Source organism: Sus scrofa, chromosome 16, assembly GCF_054392235.1.
Source record: "Sus scrofa isolate SSC_HxYL_T2T_F1_AM1 chromosome 16, Sscrofa_HxYL_maternal_Yorkshire_Landrace_v2.0, whole genome shotgun sequence".
Lineage (NCBI taxonomy): Eukaryota > Metazoa > Chordata > Mammalia > Artiodactyla > Suidae > Sus > Sus scrofa.
Genome location: NC_139398.1, coordinates 27,072,915 through 27,079,407, shown reverse-complemented (window position 1 = coordinate 27,079,407; position 6,493 = coordinate 27,072,915).

Below are 6,493 nucleotides of genomic sequence, written 5' to 3'. Positions count from 1 at the left end.
TTAATTATTATATTCTCCTGTTATTATTTTGCCTTGAGGGCTCTAAGACTCTTTATTCAAAAAATTCAATAGTTTCACTTTGGATGTATCTTAGCATTGATTATTATGATTACATTTACTCTAGAGCTTTAGATATTCCTTCATTTCAGTAAATAGTCATAAGAGTACATAGGCTTGAGAATATTTGTGTTGTTTTTTATTGATTTTTTAACTACTAAGGGAAATATTTAAGTAATTTATATATACAGAGAAAAGAGCAACTGATAAGAGAACTAAAAATATTAAAGGGAGAAAGTCCTAAACATAGGGCCACATTTCAGTACTGAAACAGATGGGAGAAGATAGAATCCAAAATAGAGACAGTTTATACAATTTGCAGAAGAAATGAGCACCCAGCCTTTGGAACTAAGGAAAAGGAAGAATGTGGTTGAGTTTTTTAATTAAAAATCCAATGTGACTGATGAAGAGAATGTCTATCTTGTGTCTTCTGACCTTGAAAATTCTAGTGAATTGCAAGGCAAGGTAAACAGCTGAGAAGAGGATAGTAGTGACAGAGAGGTTACTTTACATTGGTATCTTTCAATAGGTAATTCATGGGAGCTCTAATGTATGGGGAATTTGAATGACAGGGCAGTTGAAATGATTGATGAGGGTTCAATAGAGAGCTATGATCAAACAACAAGTATTGAATCAGAATGAATGGGTTTGAAACCCACTTCCACATTTTGTGACTCTGCGTCAGATTACTCATCTGCAAAATGAGAGTAAAAATAATTTATATGCCCATAAGATTGCTATGGAGATACAGTGATGAGTAAGATGATAGACACACTAACTCAGTTAGTTACTTGTATTTTTTTTTTAGGTCAGTGGATCTATAATGACTAGATAAGAAAATAGAGAAGTTAGTAAAGTAGGAAAATGGCAGTGGGTCAAGGCTCATGATATATTCACTTTTATTTATATATATTGTTTATCTTTTTTCTAGGGCCACACCCATGGCATATGGAAGTTCCCAGGCTAGGGGTTGAATTGGAGCTGCAGCTTGCAGGCCTACACCACGGCCACAGCAATGCTGGATCTGAGCAGTGTCTGCCACCTACACTACAGCTCTTGGCAATGCCAGATACTTAACGCACTGAGCAAGGCCAGTGATTGAACCCACATCCTCACGGATACTAGTGGGGTTCGTTACCACTGAGCCATGACAGGAACTCCCTATTTATATTTTTTGGATCAAGAGTAAATGCAGTGAGGAGTGAAGGAAATAAAAAGGTAAATGATATCAGTAAAACAAATCAGAGTAGATTAACAGTCATTATTTAAGAAATGGCAAAATTATGCCTGATGTCAATGTGTAGAATGTAAAAAACAACTACCAGGAAATGGAAAATTTTTTGTTAAAATTCTTAGTAGATTCAGGATGTCTTCACTTTTATACTTACTCTTCAACTGAGAATATGTGTTTTGCTCTTAACACTCAAATTACATTGTTTTACTAAGACCTTTAAATCTAATTTTATTTGATCTAGCAACAATTTCAATATAGTTGAATTCTCCTCCCTTTTAAAAATACTCATATCTCTTGACTGGCCTCCAAGTTTGTAATTTTTTTTTTCTCACAGTCATCCTACATCCTTATCTGCTCTATCACTATTTTCTGTGAAAGTACTACCTCCTTTCCAATGATTTTAAATACTGAAATTGGATGTCTTCTGTGTATAGATATGATATATAAGTTGTAGATATAATTTACTCAGCTCTGGGAAAAAGTGTAAATTGAGAATAGGAGAGCCCAAAAGTCTATCCTGAGCAAATTCAATGTTCAGAATTGCTTAGAATGGAAGGTTCTATCTTTACTATGATGCTGGCTGCATGAACTAGTAAGAATAGTCCTCCATCTCTATGGCTACCTCTTTCCCAGGGTAGGGAGAATAATCATCATTTACTTTCTGTAATCTCCAATCCAGCTTTTACTAAAGAGTTCTAAATAAGCCATGTGTATTTTTCCTAGAACTCTTTAACCCTAAATGTCTAGCATCATTCTTTTCAGGTTATTGACCTCATGGCAGAATTCTCCAGTACAGTACAGAATATCCACATCTCAGGGCATCTTTCTCTCTGTACGTATTAGATAACAAAGTGTTCCCCTTTTATTTTTGCCTACTAGGAGTATTTCCCATCACCAAAGCCCTTCAAGGTCAGCCCAGGGAGAGAGAAGGGCAATGTAATGAGACAGTATTTATAGTGGCAATAGACCATACCAAATTTCAACCATGCCTGCAATCTCTATAGAATCTTTGGTTGTAGGAAAACCTATATAACTCCACCTAGCATCATTATCTATTTAAGATGCATCTATTACCATCAGATCTGTTGAATTATATGCCCAAGTGGTAGGCTACAGTATGATGCAAAACCCTTCCTTGCTCTGTGCCGCCCTCAAATCAAGTAACCTTCTAAGATACCATAGAAAAACACTAGAACAGTATCCACAAGCCCTCTAAAATTCAAGTGGTCAACTAAAAGCCACATTTCATTTTTTAGAGCCTGGAAATTCAAAGTATAACAAAGTATTTAAATTGGAAGTATTTCTTCAAATGTCACAGAGCGCTACACTCACATAAACATCACAAATAACTGTAGATTGATGATTTTAAAATGTTTATTTCTCACCTTCCAGTTTGCCTGTCTTAGTAGATAAGAATGTACACCACTTAATGCTTCCTTGGTTTAATTAGTACCATATCATTAATCTAGTGAATCAGTGTGTTGTCTTCTGGAATATCAAGATGGTCGAGATTTTAGAGAAGTACGTTATAAGAGAGAGCAAGAAACTTACATTCCTGTGACAAGACAGTTGAAAGTTTGAAAACTGAGTGATAGGAAAATTCTTCTTCATTTTTTTTTTTTTTTTTTTTTTTTTTTTTGTCTTTTGCCATTTCTTGGGCCACTCCTGCAGCATATTGGTGGTTCCCAGGCTAGCGGTCTAATCAGAGCTGCAGCCACTGGCCTATGCCAGAGCCACAGCAACACCACGGGATTGGAACCGCGTCTGCAACCTACACCACAGCTCACAGCAATGCCGGATCCTTAACCCACTGAGCAACGCCAGGGTTCAAACCCGCAACCTCATGGTTCCTAGTCGGATTCGTTAACCACTGAGCCACGACAGGAACTCCGAGAAATAGGAAAATTTGTAACCATTTTACTCCTTAAGAGAAATAATTTCTCATCACTACTTCAGACAAATGGGTGATAGTCAAAGTGCTAGCCAAAGGTAAGTGAAATCTATGATGAATGATGAAGGAAAGATAAGACAAACATCAATTTTGATTCTGGGATCATCTGTAGCATCAAGTAATATATCTGAGGATATTGAAATTAATTTCCACTCTGATGATTGTACTTGCTCCTTCTTTTGAGAAGCATTAAGGGCCTCTTTTACTAATAACCTGTTTGTATATTTTAAGAGTGAATATTATTTAACTGATATGAAGGCTTAACTGTTACAGACTGAGTCAATACACCAAACAATTATGTGGTTCTCATTTATTTATCTTGCTTCCAGAGTAGAGGGAATGGCATTATAACCCTGGCTCCAATGACTATGTCATATCTCTGTAAGTTGTTCCAGGTTGTCACGAGGCCAGGGATGGATATTGGGGACCATCACTGTGCCCTCTAAGGCATGAGCTGCAGCAGCTGCAGCATCCAGTCCAACTGAGCTGGGCTCAGGTCCAACTGCAAATTCCTGGATTCCTAGTGGCCCAGTTTAAGTAAACTAAAGCCTCGCAAAGATTTTGATTATAAGAGACAGGAGGTGGGAGATAACTAGCTTAGAAATGGTTTTCCCTGTTTCCTTCAAGGAGCTGATATCAGTGGTGCCATGTAACTGCATAGAGATGTCCCAGAAGTGAACAATCATACTTATTTTTTTGGAAACTTTGTTCAAATTGATAAAACACCACATTTTATTTATCTTATCCTTCTTTTTTCCACACTTTTAGTTTCACTTGTTTACCACTATTCCAATAAAAATTGAGTATGTAAGATTTGCCTCATGTTCTACTTTCTAGGAAACCAAGTCTATACAGGACTATTTACAGGACAGGTAAATAAGATAAAATTGAGGGCAGAGTAGAAACAATTTAAGGATTTTTTTTATAATCCTATGATTATAAGAGGCACAAAATGCCTGCTTTTAGTTACATATATTTTCACTCTAATACAATATTATCGAAGCTATGGTCCATACACCAAAAAGCAGAACTATGAGTCTTTACTGCAAGAAAGACTTTTACAGTTATGTTTTCCAAAACCAGTTTTTCTAGTGTGAACAGATGCAACAAATTAATTTTTCTCCTTTTAGGGCTATAAAAATATTGCAAATAACCTGTCAGTTATGACCTTTAGAATGATATTGGGCTTTTAATCTCATAATAGTGAAAATGTAATGAAGTGTAGCTGCACATAAATTGTATTTCAACCCCTCCCACCCCCACGAAAGGATAAAACAAAAAGCAGAAAAATACAGGGTTATTTAGCACAATCACATACGAGGATTAAAAGAGTGTTGAATGGAGAATAAATTACTTTTCATAACCAGAATAGAAACAGGTGTGTGAGAATCATACTGCTCTAGCCTGTATAACTGGGTTCAAAAACAGGCATACGTAAGTTTAAGAGGCCTGTCCTAATGTCGGAATGAGTGTGAAGAGAAGGATAGTGTTGTAATGAGAAATGAATGAAATGAGAAAAGTTCATGCCTATATAAATGCAAACTTATATTACATTGAAGTTTATGTACCAATACTAATGAAAAGGGCACATAAAAGTCTTTTATGCTAAATTAAGGAAAAGATGTATATGAGGCTCTTTCTTCTTAATGCTGGTCTTTTATGCTGAATTAAAGAAAAGATATATATTACAGACCCTCTCTTAATGTTCAAGCAGAGGAACATCCCAAATGATCGGTCCTTTAACAAAATATCTGTATTACGCATACTCAACAATTTGATGCCTGTATATGTGTTATAAAATTCCAGATTTGTTTCCCTCAAGTTCTTTGACAAGGACAGACAGTTTTCAAAGCCACCTGTTGGAGCGACTGTACCTCCTTTATGTGGCACCAGGTTCAAGGCTCTTGATCCAGTAGCCCATTACTTCTGGAAGGTGAAGGAACTGTGTGCCATGTGAAGGGTGTTTATACTCTCCTGCTCCCAGTCACTTAGGGTTATGCTTCAGAATGAAGCCCATGTTCCAACCCACAGTCCTTATTAGCACAAGTTCCTGTGTGTATGACACACAGTGAGGCCAAACAAACCAAAACACTGGAGCAGAGAAAGGCCAAGCAAGGAGCTAGTGGTTTGTGCCCCCCAAATATACTGAATTCCCAAAACCAAAATTGTAAAGCATTTTTAAAAGCCAGATTTGGGGAGATGGGGAGCTCTACAGGGTAAGTCATTATCTTGTGCATATTCCTCTGATTGGCTGATGGTGAGGTAACAGGGTGGTGTCACAGAGGTTAACATCATCAATGGAGGAGGCCTGGAGGCTATGTGCCCCAGGTCATCAAGTAGTAAACATTTTCCATTTGGTAGAGGGAGGGGGATGATTTTCACATTTGTAAAACAATTTGGGAAATGCCCATCAGATATCGATATCTAGGTACTTCAGTGAGGAGCTGAAGTAGAGGACAGGGAGAAGGGCCTGCCCCAGGAAGACCCCAGAGGCTCCTTCTCAGTTATATACAGTCTCTAGCGTAGTGGGCTCAATTCATAGATCTTTTAACCAGTAAGTCAGAGAGTTTTTAAGAAATAAACCTAGAAACGTTGGGGTAGAAGACCTGGAATCAGTGACACATGATACTAATTCTTCTGGCTGGAAAGGTAGGCAGGCACAACTCAGTCTGAATTCTAGGCAGTGTTGGAGTGTGATAAGGATAGAGATGAGCCAGACAACGTTCAGGGGTTACCAGCTAAAAAGGAGTCCTATAATATAAATGGAATAATCTAATGTGATTTCAACAAACTTCTTTACTGTTATAAAAATAGCAAACTGTAATTCAGGCCACTCTGACCTAAACAGAATATGCCATTAAAGACAATTAATGCTCTTTTCTAACTCATTTCTTCCGTTGGTCAGACACATTTTCCAGTTTTAAACTAGATTCATACAGAATCTGGTTCTTTTTTTTTTTTAGTCGCACCCCCGCTAGGGGTAGCATCAAGCTATAGCTCCTGGCCTGAGCCACAGCCTCAGTAATGACAGATTCTTGCCGTAAACTACACCACAGCTCATGGCAACATTGGATCCTCAAGCCACTGAGCGAGGTCAGGGATCGAACCTGCGTCCTCATGGTCACTAATCAGGATCGTTACCACTGAGTCACAATGGGTACTTCCAGAACCTGATTCTTTAAATTGTGAAACATTCTAGTTTATATCAGAGAGGTTTATAGTTTACATAATATATTCTTGAAATCATTCCC